The sequence below is a fragment of the Meleagris gallopavo genome, chromosome 1 (assembly GCF_905368555.1).
Source record: "Meleagris gallopavo chromosome 1, MGAL_WU_HG_1.1, whole genome shotgun sequence".
Classification (NCBI taxonomy): Eukaryota; Metazoa; Chordata; class Aves; order Galliformes; family Phasianidae; genus Meleagris; species Meleagris gallopavo.
The window spans coordinates 154,999,630-155,026,592 of NC_139404.1; the positions used below are offsets into that span (position 1 = coordinate 154,999,630).

Below are 26,963 nucleotides of genomic sequence, written 5' to 3' on the forward strand. Positions count from 1 at the left end.
ACAGGAACTGGGAAAATGAAGACCTGCTTGCAGTAAGAGACTACCAAGTGCAAGATCATCTAAGGAACCTGAATGTACACAAGTTCATGGAACCTGATTAGATTCATGTGAGGGCTCTCAGGAAACAGGCAGATTAAGTTGCTGAGCCAGTATATGTTGCTTACATATATCATTTATAAGACATTTTGAGGCAGCCCATTGAAGGTCCCTGTGACTGGAAAAGGTGAAACATAACCCTTTATTTTCAAAAAGGGAAAAAAAAGAAGACTCAGGGAATTACAGGCTATTCAGTCTGATCTCTGTCAGCCTGGTAAGCCAGGTAAGATCATGGAGCAGATCCTTCTAGAACTGGTCATGGATTGTAGGTATCATGCATCCAAGTTGTCAGCTACTGCGTATGTGTTTATGCAGTGTTTACGTGTGCAATGTTTGGGAGTATGGTGGGAATACTTCTCCAGAGTTATCTGGGAACAGTAGCAGTTTTGCCTCCTTGGAGTCGTTGGATCTGTCATGATACATTTTCCTAAGCAAAAGTAGTGATTTTTTTTTTCTTCTTTTCAGCCCACTAGCATTGAGAAAGAAAATTAACAAACAAACAAACAAACAGTAAAACTAGAATTTTGTTCTCAATGTCCATTGCTTTTCCTTGCTGTAGTCATTTAGCCATCTGCAAAATAAATTAAAAAAAAGTATGTTGAGCTTGTAGCATTTTTATGTTTGTTTGTTTTTTTTTAAATAGTAAGAAATCACAGTGTAAGGTATGCCGCAAATAAATTTTTAAGATCATTCACTAAATTGGTAAGTGTAATGTAGCCTGTGTAGCCAAATAGGGTGAATTTCTCTACCTATTTTTTGGATGACACCTGAATTAATCTTTTTAGTTTGGCACAGTTTCTGCAGAAATGTTAGAAAACAGCATTAATTTGAAGAACTAATATTCCATTGGAATGCTCTGATTCAAAGTTCTTTACTTGACTCACGGGACAATGCTCAGTGCCCATTGTGCTCTGTAAATGCATATGGTAACTGATGGGTCACTGAGTGTAAGCTCTTACCTTCAATGTAAGGGGAGCTGCCTATAATAAATTTTAAACTCACAATACATTTATTTAATATAGTAAGGGACTAGCTTCAGTGTCCTTACTAACTTTCTCATTAAAATAATTATTCCGTCCAGTGTTGAATGGGAACTATTGTGTGTTATGACAGTACATTTGTCTACAAAGTCATTGAACTCCTGAAAGCTACTGTAGCTCATTTCTATAGGAAAACTTTTTATTATCTTGACTGTGAAGGGGAGTGGGGAAGAAGGGAATTCTGCCTTTCCTGTATTCTGCATTTATTAAACATCACGTAAAAAGAAAGCATTTTAAACACATAAAAGCTTTTACATGCACTCTGAGTCCAAGGGAACATGGTAATTTTTTTTCTGCTACTTTAGCAGTATACATGTGGCAGTGGTATTATAAAAAATAGGTCAGAACCATTTCAGACTTAACAAAGCGAGAATCTTTTTGCAAAGTGCTAGGAAAACTATTTTCCTTGTATTTTCTTACATTTCTCGACTACAAGTTGTCCACATATTTAAAAATTTCTAAATGGCATTACTTCATATGTGTTGAGAAGACTGGAAATATTTCACACTGCTTTAATATCTACTGGCTGGAATGAAATCAGTACCACAAAACCCTGCTTACCAGGTGAATATTCTTATGCATTGTGCAAGGCTGGTTAAATCAAATGACCTTGGGGAATTACTTGTGGTTCTAAATTGATTATCTATCTTTAGAAATATATATCTTTTTAATTTTGGAGTTTGATTAAAAAATTTCAAGTCAAATATTTGTTCACATAGTCCAGATACAAATAAAACACTGTTCTTAAGACGTAATGAAGTTTCCAGTTTTTAGCTCCTACAAGCCCTCAAAATTCGAACTTGAACCATCTTGTTTATCATCAGCTACTCATGTATATTCATAATGATTTCAGTCACCCATATATACTGCTGCTTAGTTGATTTAATGTTTATTTTCTTTACTTGCTTTTTGCTGGGACTACAGGTTTCTGAGACTAGGTTTAACTTGTACATTTAATGTGATGTAGCCATTATCGCTAGTTGGTGCTTAAGGGCTCTGCAACAGCATGATGTTTATGAAAATCTAATGAAAATTTCAGAGACATGCAAGGTAAGAACCAACTTTACAGACTGTTTTAGAATGAAGATATCTTACTCCTTTGGATTTTTACTTCGGAATAGAGCAGGGAGTGAAAAAAAAAAAATTGATGCAAATATCCTATCTGTGACTGAGTCAGTGATGTGACTGTCACAGAAAAACATAACTGGCTAATGATATTTGCATGAATGTCAGAAGTCTACAAGACACCTGCTGTCTAATTAACAGAAATAGAGGTTGTAATGACCCATTGAAGGTTTCACTGCTCACCTCAAAGGTATTTTTTTTTTCAAGCTCTGTATTTAGACATCAGTAATGAAAAGGATCAAAGACAATTTGAGATGAAAATTGGGTAAAGTTATTTTTATGTTTACAAATGGTATAGAGATGTATTTTTATAATTATTTTGTATGAAATATAAATAGATAATATTATGTTGTACATAATATAATTATATATATACATGCACACAAAATTTTAAAAAATATACTACAAAGTATTTTGTGAATAAAATCATTGGAAAGTGTGATTGAGAAAAGCTCCTGTACTAAGGCAGACTCGCAAATGTTTGCAATGATTTTCATGTGTATTAGTAAAACTACAAATATAAATTAAATTCAAATTAAAGCAAAATTAAATCAGAAATTATGACAAGAACTACTTTATTGCTTAATTGTGAAATAAGCCATCAAAATAATTTGAATTTTTTTAAAAAGTACTTACTCTTGTTTCCTAAGATGATGAAAAATACTGGCTAGGTATGATGAAACAACATGTAGGTGTTTTTAACAAAGATTTAAGAGCAGATCTGTTTCCTCAAGTGCTGAAAACATATTCTTTGCAAGTTTCTTGAGAAACTAATTTGAGTTAAAGTGGCAGGAATATTTTTTCTTCTTCTAATCTGTGAGAAAAAAAAAAAACAATAAAGAAGAGCAATTTGTGTAGAATGAGAAGTATTACATAGTTATTGGAGGAAATTCGTCAGCCCCTCAACCACAGATAATGCTTCTTTTTGCCTAATAAATCAACTAATTTTCAAAGATAAATTTATCAAATATTTTTTATTCATTCTTGAGCACACTGAACAGCTTTACTTCAGTAACAAAAACCTTCCCATATAGTATTCTAAGCATTTTTAATTTATTGTTATTTCCAACCAAATTCAGCATCTGTATTTCTTAAGTAATTATTTCAATATTTCCTAGCATATATGTTTAAAAAATGTAAATTAGAAGGCTGAATAAATCTTCACTGGGCAATATGCCTGCTGGAATAAATTTGAATAGACAAGGCACATTCTTCTAGTTAACAAACAGGAACAAATTATCCAAGACTTTAAGCAGGACAATCACTCAGACACGTAAGAGTAGAATTTATCTTACCTAACTGATATTTAAAAGTTGAGACTTTCCATTAAGTAAAGAGATGTTCTCAGAAACGTTTAATCCAGTCTGTATCAGCTAATCAGTTTCTCTATGCTGAATGTACATGATCAGCTTGGATTTACGTAACTTTTTCTTTTAGATTTCTAAGGCAACTGAGCAAGAAAATTCCTACCTACAGTTATTGATACACAGGGTTTTGAAACTTGCAGGTTTAGATAGACTTAAAGTCACAGGCTTGTCTAATTCCCTAGTAAAAACTGAAAGGAGCAGCAAAGTTGCTTTGCGTTTACCGTTCTGTTAGAAACTAATTTTCAGAGCTCTTCTAACTTATTGTGGTGTGTGGGATAATTCAAGGGAATCGTGATTTCTCTTTGTCTCATTCTTGAAATCCATGGTTTAGATCACACTCAAATGCTGCTTGTGGATTATTTATTTATTTATTTAATTTCTCTCTAGTGCTGCTATTTGCAGCAACAAGGATATATTTTATAACACACTATCTGAAAATAACTTTTTTTTTTTCTGAATAATAACCTTATTAAGGATAAACTTATAACACAGTATCTGAAAATAACTTTCCTTACTACTCTTCTGTGTAACTGACTAAATAAAGTGATAGGGAAAAAAATAAAGGGGAAAAAAAGAAAAAAGAGGTTCTCCTTTATTGTACAATTGTTATTTATTACATTTGGGCCAAAATTTGACTTTCTATTGAACAAGGCTGCTTTTAAGATATCCTCTGTAGAGAAAAAAAGCAGACATAAGCAAGAGTTAATTCCTGAAAACTATAGCTTCTACAATATGTCATGCTAACACGTATAACACATTTACACACTTGAGTGGACACTTTCTGGTGGTTGACAGAATCTAACACCCTTTTTTCTTTGTCGGATGCATTGTTATTAGACTGGTTAATTCATGTGCTTGTGTGCACATTCATAAATTCTCATTTTTTTTCTCTTCCAGGAAAATTCTTACTTATTTAGTATAACATTCTTTATATGTCTGATCAGAACACCCTTTGTAGAAAGATTGTCTAATGAAATAAAGAAAACTACTTTCCACTGTTAATTAGTCACAGTTAGATATGTGGAAATTTAAAAAAAGGAAAATATTTTAAGCAGATAGATAGAGGGTCATTTTAGAAGACACTTCTCTGTGTTCATTGTTTGTATTATTGATAACTGATGAGTCATCAGGTCACTGAAACTATTACAGGTATTCAATTTAAGTATGGTACAAAATCAGGAATTTGTTCGATCCAGTAAGTGATTCTACGTTTCAGTAAAGTCCGAGGAAGTTTCTCACAGTTTGGTGCCAGAACTGTGGCTAAGAGGTCTCCTTTGACTGAAAGTGTGTATTAGCAATGAGACTTGGTGGCCAGAAGCAAAATTTTACAATAAGCATGCAGAGCTGTAGAAAGGAAAACATTCTTTCTTTAGATTTTTTTTTAAACTACTCTAGATAATAAGATAGAGATTAAAATCCTTGATATTATCTGTACTGTTAAACAAATAATCCAATGGAAAACCTACAGAATTTCTACTACGTCTATGAAATCCTACAGGGGAAAATTTATTCTTATATTTACATATGTTTTTGGTTCCATTGAAGAAGCACTGGAAGTAGTTATCAGTTCTACACTTTTTTATTATAAATATTGCTTATCACTAGCATGTACATGCTCCCAAAATTTGTATGGAAACTGACTTTCTACGTGGAAATCTTCCTAAAAATGCTTATAATCTAAATTAGAATTCCATTACTGTGGGTTCTATTTCTCCATGTCTGTTTTTTTTTTGTTGTTGTTGTTGCTTGTTTTGGTTTTATTTTGTTTTGTTTTGTTTTTCTTTCTGACTAAACAATAAAAAGTAGTCCTTGTATTGAAGGGAAAATGTTAACATCATTTACCATTAGTCAGAAGTGTAACTTCATTAAAGCAGAAGGCCGTGTAATCCCAACAGGAGCTCTCTGCAGGAAATACTTTATTCTTACTTAGCATATCTATGAATTCTATCAGCATTAGTGTCTTTCACAATGTTTGTTTCTTCTGAATATTTATGAAGGACTGTCCAGTGACCTGTTTAGCATCGCCAGGTTTGTTCTCCCTTAACAGACTCTCAAGTAGAGTGTAATCAGAAGACTCGTTCTCTCTCAGCAGCAGCAATCAATATGGCAGAGGCCAAGGAAATGCCTTCAAAAAAGAGATTTCTATCAGTAAAATGGAGGAAAAAAAAAAAAGTGTAGAGTTATAACTCACAAAAAGAAAAGCCCCAAACTAAGAAATAACAATCTCTTTAGTTTTTGTGTAAGCAGTTCACCACATTATAACACTATGCCACAAAAAATTATCTGCAGAAAATAAAAATATTATTTTAATAATGAATTTAGAGAGCTTTTGAGGTCAGAGAAACATTGTTACCATGGTTTATGGTTTACTTCCCAGGAAGTAAATTTTAATTTTACAGATTAACTCATATAAATAATAGAACTAAGCTCTTCCTGGAAGTCCTGTGTGTAATGCATATCAACATAAAAGCTGCAAAATTCTTTTCTAGTTAAATCCTTATCTGGACTCTAAGTTTCTACCATTTGATACCTTTGCATAGATAAGTTTGAAACTGTATATATCTTGCAAGGGCAAACGCCCTTGTTATCAGTGATTAACTTTTTTTCTTCTTAGTCTCAAAGTTGTCCTGAATTCTGAGTTTCATGTGTAGCTTAGATTAATGATGCTAGATGTGAATTGAAGGTATCAATTTTTTCCCCTTCTCTATCTTGCCTGTATACTAAAAACCACAATTTCATTTTTTCTACAGCATATGCTTAATGTTATTCATATTACTAGCAAATAAATCTAACGAAATTTAGTGTCATAAGATGACATTGAACAAGCAAAATAAAGATCTAGGCAACTCTGATGAACACAAATGCATTCTTATAGATTTCCTGGAAAAGAATAATTATCAATCAGCTCTATTAATCATTAAATTCTAATTTATTTCATTAGCAGTTTTAAACTGATTGTTTAAAGTAAAAACCAAAGGTGTATATATAAATAATACTTTTAAGTATTAGACAGTAGGTTATGAAAAATCTTTCACTTCAGGAAAACCATTTGAAAAATAGTCAAGATCACTTGACTATGATTAGGCTAAAGCAACCCTTTATTTGACCTGAAGTTGAGGGATACTAGTAAGTTTCAAAATATAAATGGTGTCAGATTTTGTACAGAAGAGAAAAAAAAAAAAGGACTCAGCAGAATTAGCACATGAAGGAAAAGTGAGAAGTTTGTCTGATATTGCTTGATAATATGGAAAGCTCCGAGTGACAGTTAAGAGAGCTTGAATCTAAGAAAAAAGAGCTTTTCCTGCTATTTGACCTTCGTCTTGCTCAGTGAGACAGAAATTTGGCTTCATCATGTAGTTGTCCTCAAAAGCATATCAGTTCCTACATTTTCTCCACTCAATTAGGCCAAAAAGGACTAAACTGTTCTCTGAAAACAGCCTGTTCAGATTATTATGTAATGTCACATTCAATCAATTCTGATCTAATAAAGCCAAACTTTTATATTCTCAAATCCAGTCATATATACATTAAACAATTATTATGTATTTAGGACAAAAAGGTTTGTACACTACCTTAAGAAAAATGAATAAGTTTTGCCTCTTCATGATGATAACAATGACCTTTGTTTTCTGTAACATCCAAGGGACTTAACATGAATTTCCAAAATTGGTTTAAGCTGTTAGTCTGTGCTACTACCAAAAAAAAAGGTGTGTAAAAGGGAAGCTCTGCTGTTTTTTCTGCATTGTCCAGTATATGCATATTTGTTTGTTGCTTTTTTTCCATTTACTACCTGTATCTATGCATTATCTGAGTCATTTCAGCTCAATTCCTAGAATACATACAAGGACGATAAGGAATGTACATGAAAGTGGCAAGGGTGAAGGAAGATTGGTAAAAAAATTTTTAATCAGTGCCCTGCAGTTAGGAAGGTGTAAACTGTCTTGAAAATCCTGCCTAAAAAGCTTTGAGACAGACTTTTATGGGCAGGAACACTTTCATACCTCTCTATCTAAATATCAACTTCTGTATCTAGATATCTAAAGGGGAATGATTCTTTTCAAAAACATAACAGAAAGGGTATTCACTCTAATCAACCCCTATAGGAGGGTTTTGAAAAAGGCATTTTGAAAATTAAACATATCACTTACTCAACTGTAAAGACAAAGGTCTAAATTTATTATCACTTCTTTCATTTTCGCTTAGCTTGGGGCAATATGGCTTATACCAGACATTCTAACAGAATGCTGCATAGTTGGTTGAGAGCTGACTCAAAGGGAAGCTTTATTCCATAAGTTGATCAACTCTGATTCCTACAACAGACTTTGTTTTTCTCTTGGAAGTCTACCATACAGATACTGACCAGCTTTCATGCTGTCAAGCTGACAAGATCACAGCATAACATTTCATGGCTGCACATCATATAAACCCTGCAGACTTTAGGTGATGTTACAGAAAACCAAAATCCATTCTAACATTCTAATCCATAATGATCTTTACACCTTTGAAAAGCAGCGTACTGTTGGAAATACAATTGTGAAATTCTATGAAGAATATTTGGGTGAACAACTATATTTTGCATGTTTAGGACATAGCACTCAGTATACATGTATTACTTACAGGTGCTGATGAGAAATTATCATTTGTAGTGACTAAAATCAGCTGGTATATAAAAATACATTTACAGTGATATGTGGAGGTATACCCATGTATGAAAAGTATAAACTTTTCAATGCCTAGTTACAGTAACTAAATAAATTTTATACAATTTTTAAGAATAATTATGTGCTGACAAGAAGCACATGCTGAAAAACTGATAGATGGAGTAATGTTATTTTTGGGTAAAAGATACTGGAGAGAAAGTGAAATGTTGCCTTCTCCAGAACTTAAGCAATTGAAGGTAGGATTCATTTTCCTCATTTCTCTTATGAGAATTAAGAGAAGAGATATTTTATTTTTTAAAGCAAGTAAGATAAGTTTTTGCTTTTTATCCAGTAGTTCTTTGATATTTTTTCCCTCTAGACTATGAGAAACCTGGGTTAGTCTCCTTTTCTTCCTGAATAGATTTACAGATTTTCACCGTTTGCGAACATGCCTTTCTCTGCAGAGTATTCTCCACTATATGAAAAAGATGTACGAAGAATTTATTTTAAAAAGAAAAAGAATAATAGAATCAGAATCATAGAATCAGAATGGTTTGTGTTGGAAGGGACCTTTCAGATTCCAACCCTCCTGCTATAGGCAGGAACACCACATTCTACACCAGGTAGCTGAAAGCCCCATCCAGTCTGACCTTGAATGTTTCCAGGGAGGGGGCACTCACAACCTCACTGGGTAACCTACTCCTGTGCCTCATCAGTATCACAGTATCACAGCAAAGAATTACTTCCTAATACCTAGTCTAAATTACCCTCTTAAAGCCTTAAACTTAAAACCATTTCCCCTAGTCCTGTCGCTACCTCTCCTTATAAAAAGTCTCTCCCCAGCTTTCCTGTAGGCCCCCTTCAAGTATTGGAAGGCTGCTGTAAGGTCCCACTGAACCCTTCTCTTCTTTAGTAGTCTGAAGTGTCCCAGTTCTCTCACCCTGTCCCCACAGGGGAGCTGCTCCAGCCTTCTGATAATTTTTGTGACCTTCCTCTGGACCTGCTCCAACAGCTTGATGTCCTTACGTTAGGGGGCTCCAGAATTGGACACAGTACTCCAGATGGTGTCTCATGAGAATGTAGAGAAGAGGGGCAGAATCACCTCCCTCTACCTGCTGGTCACACTTCTTTGAATGCAAGACAGGATGCGGTTGGCCTTCTGGACTGCAGTTGCACACTGCTGGCTCATGCTAAGTTTTTCATCAACTGACACCATATTCCTATGTTTATGAAATGTAGCACAACGAGCACTTCACAAGAGCTATATTTGTCTGGTGTAAAAGTGGGTTTTGCCAGTGATTTTGTGAATAATTTACATAATTTATGTTTATTTGATCTTTCTACTAAAGTGGCATATTAAAATATTAAATACATGTGTGACAAAAAACCTGTTTTTCTCTTATTACTTTTCCATTTTAATAAGGGGCTTGTTTCACCATGTTGAAAAGAAATAATTATTTGTTCTTTTTTTTTTCTTTTTCCCTTTGTTTTTTGTTTAGGCATAGCTGAGGACTGATAGATTCTGAAATTGTATGTTTAACAAATTTAGAAAGTATAATTAAATAGTTTTTAGATGAAAATAGCAAATTCCTTATTAACGGGAAAATGAATTTATAGGTGAAGTTTATCATTAAATTCCTCTTCACTGAAAGATTCCCCACTCTCACAAGATTTCTTTGCAAAATATTGTTCTATTGTTGCAATTGAAAACAGCCTAAGAAAGTGTTGTGGGCCATAGGAAGACAGGTCACAGACGGCTTTGAATCGTTCCCTACTGCTAGTTAAGAGAAAGTGGTGGGTTTGTCATGACTTACTGAGCTAATAGAATTCTGGTGTTTATTTGCAAGTAATTGGAGTGTAAATCTTCTGTCTACATTTCTGTCCACAAGCATAGACCACAACAATTTCTTAAGAAGGTAATGAATAGATATTTTGTGTTTATTTTTATTACAATTATTGGTGCGACTCCTCCAAGCACTACAGAAACCAAAAAAGCCCACAAGATTGTAAAGCAACTTATTAATGTCCTCAGCAGTAGGTTTTATTATAGAGAAGATAATCAATTTCAAACAGTTATTTTTTGTAGCAGTATATAAGTGATTATCCAGTTGATCTGATGGAGTTATGACAAAGCTGCAGTATGTATTTGAAAATGTGTAGGAAATGGAATTTCATTTTCACCTCTCGATGTCCCACGAACTTTCAGTATGTTACACGTGACTAATAATGTGAGGTTCTTAGGATACTTTTGATACAGTAAAAAATAGCAGCCCATACCCATCAATATGTAATTTATATCACATAATCCATTGCATGCAAAATATCAAATGTAATAGAATACTACACAGAAATATAACTGTGCTTATCACAGACAAATGTAGCCATCTACTGTATATTGTGTACATTTGTATTTCTTTAATTATTACCACACATGTCATTGATTCAACATTTTGGCAGATAGCTTGTTATTTCTTGTTTCACCAGTATCACATATTAGAGAGGGAAGACCAGGTACAATATCATATTAAATAATTACTCCACCTTAAAATAAAAGTCAATTTAATGGCCATTTGTGGAGTCTTTCACCATTAAAAAATAAAATAAAATAAAATAATTGAGAAATTTCCCCAATATTTTTCAATTTTCTCAGATATATACAATATTAACAGTGGTAAAAATAATGTTAGAATTACAGGATGCCCCCTTGTTCATCAGAAGGCATAATGTAATCCAAAAGAAATCCACTCTTGTACTTTTCATACAATCAGATTTTTGCATTTTTGCAGAACTGTCTGCTGAAGATGAACTTTCCACTAAGAAAGATGTTTCAGATGCATACGGACTGAAAAATGCAGATTTGTGGTCAATTTCAAATTAACGAGAAATGATTTATATTTACACTTAATGCCAGTGAAAAGATATAAGCAGTACAACTGCAAACTAAGTGATACATGTAGTCCTAGTGTGAGCTTACTTTACTAAATATAAACCAATACTTTTAAAGGAGAATCATCATTCAAAATTTGTTTTAGGAACATTTTTTATTACAAGTTTAAAAGAAAACCAAACATGATCAGCAACTAAAGATTCATAAAGTGTTTCATTTGAAATGAGGTTTCATTGAATCTACAATAGTAGAAAGTAGAATCCAAGATGAGTATTACTTAAGTTCTAGAGAGTTTAATCAGATATAATTTTACTTAGGGTTTGTAACAATTTTGTAGGCGCTGCACTTATTTTTTTCACGTTATTTTTGATATATTTAATTTGATTTGTTAGTCTTCGTCTTTTAATATGATGTAAAGAGGAATTGAATATAAGGATGATAATAACTAAAACTTGACAATCTTAAATACAAAAAAAAGCTATATATTATTTTTCACTAGGATTCAAAAGATAATGTTAGTTATATTCTTTTATTAACTTTTTTTTTCTCAAGTAATAAGCTGTATTCAATAAAATTTACATATAATTTCTCATTATCTTTATTCATATCATTCTAATTAAAAACAAAAAGGAATATATTCTAGGTCACTAGGTGTTTGTTCATTCAGCCCTTGAATGGAAGCCATTGTACATGACATGTTTGTCCTTTGAGCATGCCAGAGCTGTTTTGCACAGCTAGAATAAGTGACCCTGACATTAACTCCACACATCTGATGTTTTGCATGGGACTGTGGGCTTTGTGAGAAAACTAAGGAGTGTGTAAATGTGCGCACAGAATTTTATTACAGAACAGCTTTAACTTAAAAAATATTCTTATTGAGTGATTTGAAGACAGTGTTTCCTATAGTTTAATTAGTGCATTAGGTGTCTTGCACTCATATTTTGCCAAGATTCACAGTAATCATAACTTGCTCCTGAAAGCCTTGTGTTATGCATTTTTTTCCCCTAATATTTATTTTTTTGTCACTGAAACCTGGATGTTGGATTGGCTTTAGCCAATGAGCCCTTACCTGCCTCTGTCATTTATGCTTGAAGACTGAATAAGTAATATAAAAAGTAGGAGCTCTGAACAACTACAGATATTCCCAGTCCCTTGTTAATGGAAGATGCAATGACTGAATTTCACACACTGAGAACATATTTCATTAACATGCAAAATCAAAAATCTTTTAAAAGGTAAAACAGAAATACTTATGCTGTTGTTAAAAAAAAAAAAAACAACAAAACAAACCACAACATAAAGTCTTCAAAATCTCAATACTTTTTGATTATTGCCTTAAATTTATGGTATTCAATAATCCATCCTACACATAGATTTTAATGTTTATGCAAACATACAATTGATCCACATTACCTACCCAATGTGTAGAAAGTTCATCTGGGGAGGAGAAAGAGGAAAATGGAAGTCAATATTCGTCTCTACTGATAGATTCAGCCAGCTGTGCCATTTGAATTGTATTTTGGATCTAAGTGGGCCATTCCATGGTACTCATGAAACTTCTATGTCTCAGGTCTTTCAGAAGTCTCTTTAAAGCTGAAAGGAGTCCTTAAGCTTTACAATCCTGTTAAAGCCTTCATTTTCCACTCAGATTAACCTTTATACTTTGAATCATTGGGGTATTCATCTCCACTTGAAAGCAGAGCGTGAAAGCTATGGAAAGTTAGAGACAGGAGTTCATCTTTTTGAAGCTTGGTTATTTTTTTTTAATGTGGGGGAGAAATAAACCTTTCTCTTTGAGCCCTACAAATAAAAATTCCTCCTTCCAAGGAAGCGTCATAAACTATCAAATGCAATGAAATGTTTTTGTTAAATAATAAGCAACAGAAGCATAAAGAAATAAATATTTTTCATAGAGGTAAAATATATACAACTATAAAATCATAAATATACTGGAGAATTATAATATGAATTTGTAAATTGTATGCAAATGGCTTGAAAACAGATCTACAAAGACATAAATAAAGCAACAAGACTGAAAGGTTTATATGTTGGCTTGTTTATAGAGTAGCACAAACATTTTTCTTTTTTAATTGGCAATTAATTTTCAGCAGCCATCTAGGTACTTTCATGTCAAATTACTTTCCCTATACTAAACAAGATTAGGCATCCAAGCAGCAAAGCACTTATGTGAAAAGTGAGAAACTGACTGTCAAGTAGATATTTTCCACATATAACCAATTAAAATGTTTCCTTTGTGATGAATGGATGCTGTAATTCTACATCTCGTATTTCCACTTCTGTCTGCACACCTGCAAAACTTCCTCATTCTTAATTCTGAGGATAGATAAAGGCAATACTCAGTTCTCTTGCTGCTCCTCTTGCTCTTTAAATCCAGGACAAATGTACTGTACAAGCAACTGCTATTGAGGTCTGAGTTATAAATAATATATCCAACATGTAATGCTGCCCATACATATTTTAGTTCAGATGAATATCCACAGTACAATGGATGAATGCAAGCTTTTTAGCAGGTCATTGCTTTGATCACTTTTTTCTTTTGCATCACTTCAATGTTTTTTTTCAAGATGTCTCTACATTTACAAGTAGGGCCACTGACACATAAGGTATAAAGTAATGTATTATTGATACTCTTCAAATAGATGACACAAAAAGGAAAATATTGATTTTTAAGAAGATGCCTCATTTTTCTGATTTCACAGAAGACTGATGCAGGTTCATGTAGCTATCAATATTATTTGAATTAATGCATATTCCTTACTATTGATTGTTTTAACAATGATTGTCATAACTGATTTATGGGCACTTACGCATGTTAAATTTTTAAAAAGGCAAATATCAGATTTGTATATATAGATGGATTGACTTGAACAAACAAGATTGCTAAATGTTAACGACACAGTGTTTGATAGAATTTACATTATAATATATTATGTTCCATACTTAGTTTTTAAAATGCTAGTGAATACCTTGGAGAAATTTTACGGAAGGACAGAATCTGCTACTCTTACTCATGGTAATTTTTTTCAGCAGTTCATAATTATAAAAACTAACTATAAAAACTATAAAATAAAAAGCAAAAGTCAAACTGTAAAAGCCAAAGCTTCGGTGGGCTTTAGGTCAGGCCCAAGGATCATAGAATCTTAAAATAAAGAGAGAGAATAAAGAAAAGATCATCTAGTCCAAACATCAGCCTGACCTACAGAGTTCCATCACTGAACTTTTAGTGCAGTATCACACATCTCTAAAATACTTCCATGGATGAGAACTCTACTACTTCCTTAGGCAGCCTGTTCCAATGCTTGATCACCCTCTCTTTATAAGAAATTCTTCTCAATGTGTGATCTAAACTTCCCCTGGTGGAACTTGGGATAATTTCCTAACATGCTATCATTTGTCACTTGCAAAAAGAGAATGACATCTATCTCAATAAAACCTCATTTCAGGTAGAGAGCAATTAGATCTCAACTTTCATTTCTCAAGACCAAACAACCTCAGTTCCCTCAGCTACTCTTCATACCTCTAGCTTCTGTTCTCTTCAGTAACTCCATTGTTCTTCTCTGTAAAATCTTAAGTAACTCAATATTCTTCTTCTAGTAAAGGATCCAAAACTGAACACAATATTCAAGGTGCAATCTCTGCAGTGCTGAGTGTAGAGGAAAATAACTTTTCTAGTCCTGCTGGCCATGCTATTTCTGATGGGGGCCCAGAAGCAACTGTCTTGGTTTTGTCTGGGACAGTGCTGATTTTTTTCTTCATGGAACCTGGTATGATACTATGTTTTGTCTATGGGAAAACAAACAACAAACAATATTGATAACACTCTGATGTTTTAGTTGTTCCTAAGCAGTGGCTTAGAGCCAAGGACATTCCAACTTCTTGTGCTGTCCTGCCAGTGAAGGGGGCTGAGGGGACATAAGGAGCTGGAAGGGGACAGAGCCAGGACAGCTGACCTAAACCTGACCAAAAGGATATTCCAGACAATATGACATAATGGAGAAAGACTTTAAAAACTGTGGGAAGTTGACCAGGGGGCAGCCACTGTTCAGTGACTGGCTGGGCATAAACTGGTGAGTGATGAGCAAAACTGCATTGTGTATCACTTGATTTGAAAAAAATATATATATTATATTTTTATAATTACTATTATTATTTTCCTTTTCTTTCTAGTAATCATTTATTATTTCAATGCATGAATTCTGCTTAGTTTTTTCTTTTTTCCAAAATTCTCTCCCATCCCACTGGGAGAGAGGAGTGAACAATCAACTGTGTGGTACTTAGCTGCCTGCTAGGTTAAACTACAATATCTTCTTGACCATCTTGCCATACTGCTGGCTCAGCCAGCTGGTGACAGGCATACCAGTTTCTTTTGAATGTATTCCCCTCACATTCAGTAAAAGGATGTGGATTCTTCCTAATCCTCCTTTCACTTTAGATGTATTTATGAAGTAATTCTTTTACTGTCTTTCACATAACTGTCACTATCCAAATTTAGTTCAAGTTGGTCTTTGGCCCTTCTAATTTTCTCCTTCCACAGGCTGAGAAGAGTTTTATAGTCCTCCTGAGCTGCCTATCCCTTCCTCCAGATTTCACAAGTTCTTCTCTTCTTCCCGACTTTCAGAAGCTCTCTGCTCAGCCAGGTTGTTCTCTTCTTCTGGTTCAACTTCACATGTGACAGCCTACTCCTGTGCCTTTACTATTTCATACTTCATGAAGGTCCAGCCCTCCTGGACTTAAATAAAACTTCCAATTCTCTTTACTTCATATGCAACATAAATTTCAATAGAGTCACAGAAGCTGGGATCCTTAATAAAAATATCTGAATAGATTAACTGGGTGGAATTCTTCTGTGTTGTTCTCCTGTTCCTCTCATCCAAGTAGATCATGTTTCTCAAAGAGAGTCTCATAGTATAGAAAGCAAAATCTGGCTATAACAGCTGTCAAACAACCTTCCATTGCACTTGTGTTCCAAAGCCTATTTCAAGAGCTTTGTAGTTCTTCATAGTATGTCTTGGACTGCTCTTGATAGTGCCACCGACACCACATGAAATAACAGCAGTGGGAGTTGTACAAGGCTCAGCAGTCTCTTGGCAATGTCCATAATATGATCCTCTGATAGGCAGCAAAGCTCTCTTGAGAGTAGCTCAGACCAGTAAATAGGTCTTTGATTTCCCAGAGAAGCTTCTCCTACTACCATCACCAATTGCTTTTTCATGGCTTGACTGATTGTTAGACAAGGAACAGGCTGAAGTGGCTTACGGCACCACATTGCCTTAAGATGTGTCCAGTCTTCTGTGTTTTCAGTACCATTCCCTTATGCGTGGTCTTCGGTTTCTGGCTGTTGGTACACTGAAGACTGCTCATGGAACCCCCTGCTTTACACCCCCTCAGCTTTCCTAATACTGTGCAGCCTTCTCACTGCCTTCTTTAGATCAGCCACTTGCTGTAGGAAGTCTTCCACTTGGATCTACCTTGAGCAGGCAGGTTTCCTGACTGTCTCTGCTACATGACAAAGGCACATGCACTTCCTGCAGCCTGAGGTGTGCCCTGCAGCCACTCCTTTCAGCAGCTCTGTGTGGAAGTGCCAGACAGCTCTGGGATTGATAGAGGAGACTCCCTCTCTGGAGCTGCAGCCCTTAAGATGAGTGTCCATTATGCTCTCTAGGCAGCTACTACTGAATATTGCTGGGCCAACCTAGCCTCATGGCGGCTACCAGCTCCTGAAAGGCCTCTCCACTACTCTACAGTTTACCTGGCTCAGAAAAATCACCCTGTAGGCTGTAGGCTGTGATCCACTGTTCAGCTGCCAGACTGACTGGCTCCAGAGCAAAGTGTCTTGCCATGGGATGATTACTTACAGTTTCACTGTGTTAAACTGCTGTGTGACTAGTCCTATGACCTTGCTGAGTCATGGTCCATATTCTGTCTGAAAACAAGCAGGAAAAATGGATGGGAGGAAGGGAAATCAAAACTTTCTAGAGGAGGTGAATATCTTTAATACAGAAACAAAACCAAATCAAAAGAAATGACTGGAGTACAGTAGAAGTAGTTGAGATGTGTGTAAGGAATTTAAGACACAGAAGAGGAATTCTGTATTTCAGAAGAAATGCTTTGTATTGCAAAGAATCCTAGACAGCACAGTAGAGTGATTTGAATAAAAGAAATGCTCTGCCATAGTGAAGAAATCAGCTTGGAAAGCATTTAGGAGGTTTATAAATCAGTCTTACTGTGTGTGCATCTGGAAAACCAGTATTGGCTGGACAAGTTAGTCTGCAACACCTCAGCTGTAGGGTAAATGTGCTGAAGAGAAAAGTAGGTATTCATTTCACGTTAAGTTCACTACTTGTAATGTAGCTGCTTGTTTTCTAAGTTTAGTCTATTCATCCACATATAATAAATGGGAAAAAAGCATCCAAAAGACAGTTCATCTAATTTTTAAATGGGTTTGCAAAATAGGTGAAGTGAAACATACTGCTGAACTCCCTATTTCTTTCCACTGGCTGGAAGAGGAAACCAAAATGATTGCTTTAGCCTCATACATTAAATATTTGGCATTTGGTGAAATGAATCTCAGGTATTCTGAAAGTACTTACAAACACCCAAGTAAGTGAAACTGTCTGGTTTCTGTTAGAACTCAAGGAAATTAAGGTTGACCAGGATCTAAGTTGGAAGTTATCACTGGAGCCTGCTGTATATCCACCAGGCAGTTTCCCCATGATAGTTACCACATTTGTTTGACACCAGTCAACAAAACTCTCCTTCAGAAGAAATCTTGAGCTAAGCAAAATAAGATTTGAAGAATGTTATGTTCCATTCAAACTGTAAGAAAAATTCTTTTGAGTTTATCTTTGAATGCTTTCCTTCAACTTTATTGTATCACTTCTTGGTTAAAGATAAGTATCCATTTAGATTTCTGCATTTTGTCTGTTTTCTGTTTTTTAAAAAGCTATGCAGAACAGTTTGATCATGAACTAGAAGCATGTAACTTTTCTAACTTGTGTTATTAAAAAGAGGATCCTTTACCTCTTAAAGCTTGAGGGGCAATTATCCTCAATTGACATGTGATTTGATTGTAAAAAATTAATAATATACTTTCACATAAAATGTCAATACCAGTATTTCAGAAATATTTGGTCTTCTTTGTTTACCATTTCTGTTAAGTACTATTACAATAATTTTAATATGTAACAACTTTATATTGAGAGCTCAATTATTTCCTGCTCTTACTGAAGTTCAGAAAAGCAGCTGACATATGATAGTCCTTGAGGTGCTTTGAGCTCTGCCATTCTTTTAAGCCTTAGATTTGGACTGCAAAGAGCTATATAATTATTTTTGGTTCACATCTTATTTATTATGTAATTGCATAGTATAAACAGCATAATTACAAGAAAATCACATGCTTCTTTATCTTAGTTCAAAAAAACCAAGACATTTTGCAGCTATTACTGTTAGAATCATATGACAGTTATACTATAAATGTTAAAATATTTATCACATAATTAATAGTAAACTAAGTAATACAGGTTTTGTTTAGTAGAAAAGCAGACTCCCAAAGACTGTCACCTTAGCTTTGGAACTTTCACAGAACTTTATGCTATGATTAAGCAAATTCTATCTTCCTGTATATACACATACAGGCACTTCTCCCATACAATGAATAAATTAGTCTGTGCAACTTATTCTAAGTTTACATCAGTAAGAACATTATAGACATTTGTAAAAATTGTGTTTAGAAGACAGACTTGAAAGACAGTGATGTAATTCAGACAAGCAGCTCTTTTCTCTAGGCAACACAGTCTTATCCCTGTCTTATTTTTTATAGCTAAGTCTAGGTAAAGGAACTTGAATGTATTTCTTGCATTCCATGACCATATATTGGCTGCATCCTAAATGTATGTCAGGTGACATCAAAGTGTGTTGCATTGTTTTCTTTGTTGTACCTGTTAGTCTGTTTAATGTTTTAAACCAGGTTCCACAAAGAATAAATGCTCAGGCAGTGATAGGAAGATATCCATGTCCTAATCCAAAACATACCTGAACAATTAACAATATGGGACACTAGGTGTAAGAATGAGACTAGATGTAATCTCTGTGACCTTGGTAACCTTGTAGATTAACTTTCAAGACTTTTTTGCCCTTTTCACAACATAAAGACTAGTCACAAGAAGACTGCTGTATTCCCATTAGTTGTATTTAGTCACAGATTAGAATTATAGATATCATATGCTATTGATATAGTAGGGTCCCTAGCCATAGAGATGGCTATGATAATAAAAAATGTGTGAGTTTGAGGAAAGCCTTCAGCTAAAACAATCTAATTCTTAGACATCAAATTCTCTTATTTCTGTCATAATATTCTGTAAAATATCATACAAAACTTACAAATCCATTACTGCTAGCATTTCTATCATGGTACAGAATTAAGCAGGTTTATATCTCTTCTCTAGAGCACCTTTTGTCCCATCAGTAGCTCAAATACCAATTTTGAATAATTTCCATTGTAGTGGAAGATGATGTACTCTCATGGGGAATGTAGTTTCACTCTGGATACTCTTAGTCAGAAAGAGTGTTAGCTCTTCAAACACAAACATTGATCAAAAATAGGTAAACAGAATTTAAGTTTGTTGTTAATTAGTGCAAATGTGATTAGGCACCTTTCCCTGAGACTAAAATTTCTTCTATAAACTGACTGCACCAAAATAATGTAATTTCAAGGTGTCAAAAATATTGCTTTCCTCTTCCTAATGTGAATACATCAGCAAAGCCATGGTACTTTCATATGCCAGAGTAGCTTTATGTAGAAACAAAGATATGAGATTTATTGAGCTATCATTAGTCATTGACAAAGTGATATTGCATGCTATGGTCTTACCTTTGGTGGTGATTTAAGCTACTGTGCTTAGCTTCACCCTGAAATAGGCTAAGAATATTCATAGGATCAGTTCTTACACTTAGATAAAAGTGTGGCAGCTTGTTTCTGAGGAGCTTAAATTTCTTAGATCACGCGAACTCACTCTAAATGGAAAATTCTCTTACTATGCTATAAAAAATATGTTACATATGATGGAAAACTAGATAACTGCAGCTTTTTTCTTACGAAGTGGAAATACTTAATCAGAAAGACATAAATGACATTCTCTGATTGCCTGATCATCAATAGTTTTGACAGTATTAATGTACATTAAGCTTGCAATGTACGTTCATTCTGATAACTAAAATGTTTGTCATTTAAGGAAAGATAGATGGATTAATGCACAGGAACAACTGATTTATTTATTTAATTTTTCAATCAGGAAAAGTAAAAGTAAATCCATGCACATTTTTATAGTATGAGGAGACCTCAAGAGTGTTTTTAATGATAACACAAACTTTTTTTTAAATTATTATTGCTGCTAGTGCTTTTCCTGGTAAACTCTAGTCAATGGCATTTGCCTTTTTCCACAGCTACATTATGATGATAGCTCATAGTTATGCTTACAGTTCTGAAACCATTCTACAGACAGTTTCATTGTAGAAACAAATTCTGTTTTGGGCTTGAGACCATAATTATTTTCAAGACTGTAGATGCATTAGAGTTTGCCAGTCCAACTGAATCTTTCTCAGTCATTTTCTACCAAATAATGCATGACCTCCACTTTTCACAGCATAAGGATTTAACATATGTTGTTTATTGTTGTGTGTTACCTTTGCATTACAGCACTCAGGGCAGTGAGGATTTTCATTGTATATGTTTTAGAAACATGGAAACTTTCTGCAATTTCACCTTCCATAAGTAGTCTCTGACAAATGTACTGTGAGATTAGAGAAATAGAGGACTGGATCAAGATCCATTTTTGAAGTGTATTGCTTTCAATTGCAAAGTAACTCAAATAGTAACTTCTAAATTAAACAGCTGTAGAGATGTTAAGGTGATCTCTATGGATTCTGTGCTGTCATCTGCAAGCTGACAGTTCTGGAATTCTCAGGTATTGTCCCCATGAGGTTTTTTTTGCACTGACCTGTACATCATTTCTGTGCATGTCCCAGTTTCTTTCCACAGTTTGTCCTTGAATCAACCATTGTTGCTGTGAGACTTTGTTTCATAATAAGAAATTAGAGTCTGTAAGTGTTCCCTGTGCTACCCTTCCTGCTCTTCTGGTGTATTTGTTGATAAACAGATTTTCTGGTGCTCTTGTGACTCCTTGGCATCTTCAGTATTAATCCATATTAAAATAGTGATATCTAATGAAAATTTTGTGATGAAAGCAACCACAGTCATTAGTTGATATTTGTTGTTTTAATTTTGCTTACTACACAGCACGTATATTTAAAATCCAGAACTGTCCTTTTACTCTTTATTAAAATCATCTGCCCACTGGCCATGCACTAACTTAATTCAGACAATTATTTATGTTCAGATTCTTTGGTTTCATTTTGATTTGTTTTGGTGTTGTTTTCTTCGGCCAGTTTATAAACATTGTAAAATCCCCAATAGCTTCTAAGTAAGGTAAATTTCTAGAATGTCTACATTTTCAGCATTTGCTTAAGAATGTGATTTTGTGCAGCAGCAGAAGATATGCAGCAATTTATAGGTTTAGTCCCTACTGCACTCAATAGAACTGTCACCTTTTCCTCATCACTTATATTGCTAATGACAATATACAGTTCCAGTCTCTCAGTATAGGCACTTCACTTGTCTACTGAGATGTTAAATGAGAATGTTCTTCTAAGGCAGAGTGTTAAAATTCCTTTTCCTTCTATATAAACAAGCACAGCACCAGTACTGAAAGATGTGAATTTGGCTTTACTTTCCATGTCCAGATAATTTTTTTCTTTTGGTGTATATGTGGAGTAGAGTCTTAAGAATGTCAATAATTACTGGGTGTTACAGCTTGCTTATACCACAGAATCTCAAATAATCTTATGTATTATTTGTGTACCAGTGTACAGAGGTGTGTTTCTATCTTAGGGTTGCAATTTCTACAACAAGCATGACAGGCAGATAACTCCATGCCTAGTGCTTTGAAAAGATGTTACGAATATGTTCATTTTACAAAATGAACTTGTATAATTGAAAGGCGAACGTCAGAGGTAAGCACCAGATGGCACTTGTTAACAAATATCTAACACTCTATTGCATCTAACTTAGAGAAAAAAGCATACACTTTATTTTGCTTTTGCTATATACAAACTAACAGATGTTTCATTTGTAACTATAAAGAATCCAGACATTTTGAGAAAAAAGTTATAAAGATGAAGCTTAACAGCAAAATAAATGCCTATGTTCTATGGATTGTATTATACAGGAAGAAATAAGAAATTACTTGGTGATGTATTCTACATTTATTTCTTAATACTGTAGGAACAGATATGAAGCCTCGTGCTTTCTGGCTTGTTCACTTTTGTTTCTGAGTGTAAAAGGAATGTCTGTATTTAGATAACTATCTTTGCATTTTCAGCAAATCTGATTTTATGGAATTGTTCTATTACAAAGAATGGGTTAGTGTGTCAGATTTCTGAGAGGGAAGCCTGAAGGTATTTCCTCACACATTTGAGCATTGAGTATCTAATAGTGAGAGGAAAATCTGTTCTCTACATCTTACAAAGTCAGCTTCTTTAAGAGCACTTAGCTGGTAAATCAAGCTTAAGAGGACATTGCCACAAACTAGCAAGGCTATATTTCTAGGTACTACCATCAAGCACGTTAAGTTTCTTTGGCTCTGAACAAAGATTAAATATGAAGAGATGTTTTTTCCACAGTCTCAGTAGAACAAATACGAGTCTATCTAGCACTAGATGTATGGTATTCCATAAACTTGATTCACATAAAATACAAAAAGTAGAGAAAGAAATATAACTTATTTCCTCTCTTCATTCCTTATTTTTTTCCAGTTAATTTTTCCAACTGAATAATCAAAGCTTTCATTTTATTACTTAGGCATATGTTTTAGAAATGGACACTGAGAAAATGATTAGTGACCTATTGATTTCTTTTTATATTATGAAGTATACAGCTTGTATCTTAAAGATATTTAAAAATGAGAACTTTTTCAGATTTGTCAAATAATTTATGGTCATGCTTGGGATGTATCATGTCAGCCCAAACTTTGCTCAAGTAGGCACAGAGAAACCAACTACGAAAAAAAAAAAAAAAAAAAGGTAAATAGCAAGCATTTAATAACTTCAAAGTGAAAAGCCACACACTTAACAATGAATTCAGCAGAGAAAATAATAGATAGAGAACTCCTCCTCATATTTTTCTAAGAATATGAGGACAACATGGGTAAAGTAGTCATCTTTATTTGTGAGGAGGGGCTGCAGATATCTTTTGTAATTATGTATCTAAGAATCAATTTCCTTCTATACTTTCATTAGATATCAATCCATGTCTTGCTCAAAGATTCATGCACTAATTTATGTTTCTGCCTTAGGTACACAACAATCCCAAACATCCCATTTAGAAAGACAGATACAACATTAACAGAATCAGTCTTAGTCTCTTATACTATGGGATAAACATGATAGAAAACTTGAAATAGAGAGAAATTCTGCATAATAATTAGTTTTACTGGTAACTATTTTGTTCATCTGAGAAAACTTTTTCAATTCCACAGTGTTTTACTCTTTTAGTGTTGGTTGATATTGTAAGGTTTATTTTCTTTCAAGATGTGACTAGATACCAGGTAGTTAACAGTGAACTAGAAAGCTTAATAGCAACCTATATCTATGTTAATATTTTTATGAGTGGATTTATTCCTCTTCTCTTGCTTTAAAATCTATACTAAGGCTATGCTAATCAGAGTAACTGTTTTTTCCAATTAAAAATCCATGTGGGTCTCTCTATCTGCAGAGAATCCATACCATTCCAAAATGGCAACTAATATTAGGTAGGATGCTGTAGGGATATAGGATGTTGCCAAAGAGTAGGCAACCAAGTCATGCATTTTTAAATAGTAACATGACTAGATTTTTTTGGAAGATCTGATGGAACTTCAGAACATTTTCTGAAGATATCAAATGAGTGTGTTTTACTTGCACAGTCTAGGCTTAATTTTTCACTCTCTTTGAATGTTCAATTATTATTTCCCTGTCATTAGAAGTTAAACAGCAACAGTGTTTGGTTTATCTCTATAGCAATAATGAACCTCAACAGACCAACAAGATTAGAGCACAGATTATCAAATGCAATCCAAATTTTCTATCACTTTATGCAAATTGTTAAGGAAATGCAAGCAATAAAGGAACTCCACACTAAAAATCACTGGCCAAATTTTTCTTTACAATGGGCTTTAGTGCATTTACAAATTTACATTATAAATTACAGAGTAACATGATAGATACACATCTATAGAGCACTCACGCAGATGTCTTTTACTTCTTCTCATCTTCCATTCAGTTGCCATAGACCCTCTTGCTCATTCCAGTACCTCCTGAAACTTCCCTCACAAATACAGCAATTCTCAGATTCTCTCTCAGATTACACTTTTATCCTATTATCTCTAAAATGTAGCTGACCTCCAATTATTCCAAAATCTAATCAGGTATTCAGCCTAGCAGATATCCCCCAAAATTTAGCTGTCAGCTTCTTTGCAAACATTTCCTATCATCTATTCAAGTTTTCCTTGCAGTCTCCTCATTACTCAGCTTCTCTATGCCCTTTTCTTTGTATGAAATAAGCTTATGGAATTATTGCTTCTCCTAATGCAGAATCCTGCTTTTGATGAAATAATTATATCACCTATTTTTAACATCAGAGAAAGCAAACAATTTTTTCAAAGGTAAATTTGTTCATCTGTGTAACACTAAGATAATCATGATCATGGATACATTCATTGTGAATTCTCAGACTCGACAGAGAAATCAAATGAGAATTCTGCATATTGCTGTAAAGACAGAGACTATGTAATAAATTATGAACCGCTTGTCTTCACTCTTCAGTTGGGGAAGAATGAAAGTGAGAAGGAAAGCTGCACAGAACTGCCAATGTTGAGAAATATAAGAGATTTTCCTTCCTTAGATCTCCTGTGAAAGAGAGTGAGGCTTACCTAAAGAGATACACGCTACTGGTTTCAGTCCTGACTGCTTAGTGAACTGGTTATTGTTTGTTTGTTTTTTGTAAAATTAAGAATGGAATGCTTACTGCACATTCTCTTAATTTTTTTCAACATTTCTAACATTGTCCTGAAAAAGTTATTTTATAACTGATATCTACAATGAAATATGTAGCAAAATACTCTAACCATTAGGCAGGAGCTTCACTCAATCTTGTTATAAACTCTTATATTATATGTTGAAAAACTAGCACAGTCGACATGTTGCTTAATTGCTGTCTATGTCCTAATAACCTCAAAGAGAATAAGAGCAGCTACTGGCAATTTAACAGCACTAACATCACAAATGAATCTAGGTAATGGATATAACATGTGAGGGACCAGTGGGCTAATTTACTTAAAACAAAATGTGATTAAATGATCTGAATACAAAATACCTTCTGCAGGTCAGATACATCTATACTATGTGATGAACTGCTGGATAGATGCCCAAACCAGGTCTGGAAAGCTAGCGTTTCTATAATGTCAGTTCAGAAACCAAATTTATTATACCCTGTAGCAAACTTTGTATGTTCTGAGGCAAAGGTGAGTAGGGAGTACTGCATTAAAAATGCTACTATAAAGCACTGAGGAATGTTATAAAAGTTTCTTTCCACTAAGTTTTAAGTAGAAATAAATAAGAAATACTGAAGTACAATTTGTTAGATATATTTAAATGTCTAAATGAGACAATATATGAATTGTACCCTAGAGTGCCTATTTATTTCCTTGAATTATAGGTGAACTAATATGAAGATATATGTGGCTTGATTCACTTGCAAGCAAGAAGGATTCTAGTGCCTTTTTGAGATACTCTATAATACCTGAGATGTTAGCATGAAATTTACAGATATAATTCACAACCTAGAAGCAGCAGTTATATTCTGATAGGCTAGATAGAAATTTCAAGTAGCACTTTTGGCATCTGTTATGAAAATAAATAGAGTTCCACAGTGTAAGTGGGAAAAAATGAAAGGTCACTGTTCCTGGTTCCCAGATCCCAGTTGCTCCTATGTGGGTTCTGCTTTTCAGAGACAACACTGGAGGAGGGGCAAACTGCAGTTACCAAAAGGCTTCAGTACTTCCTGTATGATTTCTAGTCTGGGAGGAAAATATAAAAGTGATTCTGCAACTTGAGATCTTCCTCTTCTGCTCTAGTCATCTGAATAACACAAAACAATTCTAATACTTTTTCTTTTCCTGTTTATTTGATTTATTACTCCTAATTCCTCATATACTATATTATCTCACATTTTTCTACCATTTTTAGTAAATCAGTTCCTTCCTTATCTCAATCGAGTCATTTTCTATTTCCCTCCCTTCCCCAAGAGGAGGGGGAAGATATGGAATGCAATTACCTTTTCAAGCCGTGACATACACTTAGTTGAATCAGGAGAGATACTTAACTACTATGGGAAGAGCTCTGCAGGCTCCACTGAATGCACGGACTGTATCTTCTCTGACTAGATGTCCATTGACCACAGACAGACATATTCTACACATAGTCAACACCACTGATGTACCAATATATATTTATTTACAGTTTGGAAAGATGTTCTACTCCACAGCCTCGAGTTAAATCGCATAAATGAAGTACATGTTGTTGACTTCCTACTGATGACTACATCCTGCAGAGATGTAGTGCCTGGAAATTAACTTCAGTGTAGTTTGAGTTTGACACACAGAGATAGCTAAGGCTTGAAACTATGTGAAAACATGCA

At 34.2% G+C, this 26,963-nt stretch overlaps 1 long non-coding RNA gene across 1 annotated transcript in view; it reads right to left on the reverse strand.

The window, feature by feature from the left end:
• Positions 1-211: 211 nt before the first annotated feature.
• The window catches only part of LOC146545727 (uncharacterized), a 39,147-nt gene continuing 12,395 nt past the window's right edge, over positions 212-26,963 (reverse strand). Inside the window, exons 2-4 of the long non-coding RNA XR_014880955.1 lie at positions 5,471-5,753; positions 2,898-3,075; positions 212-667 (exon numbers count right to left, since the gene is read on the reverse strand). This is a non-coding gene — a long non-coding RNA (uncharacterized LOC146545727). The remainder of the gene's footprint in view (positions 668-2,897; positions 3,076-5,470; positions 5,754-26,963) is intronic.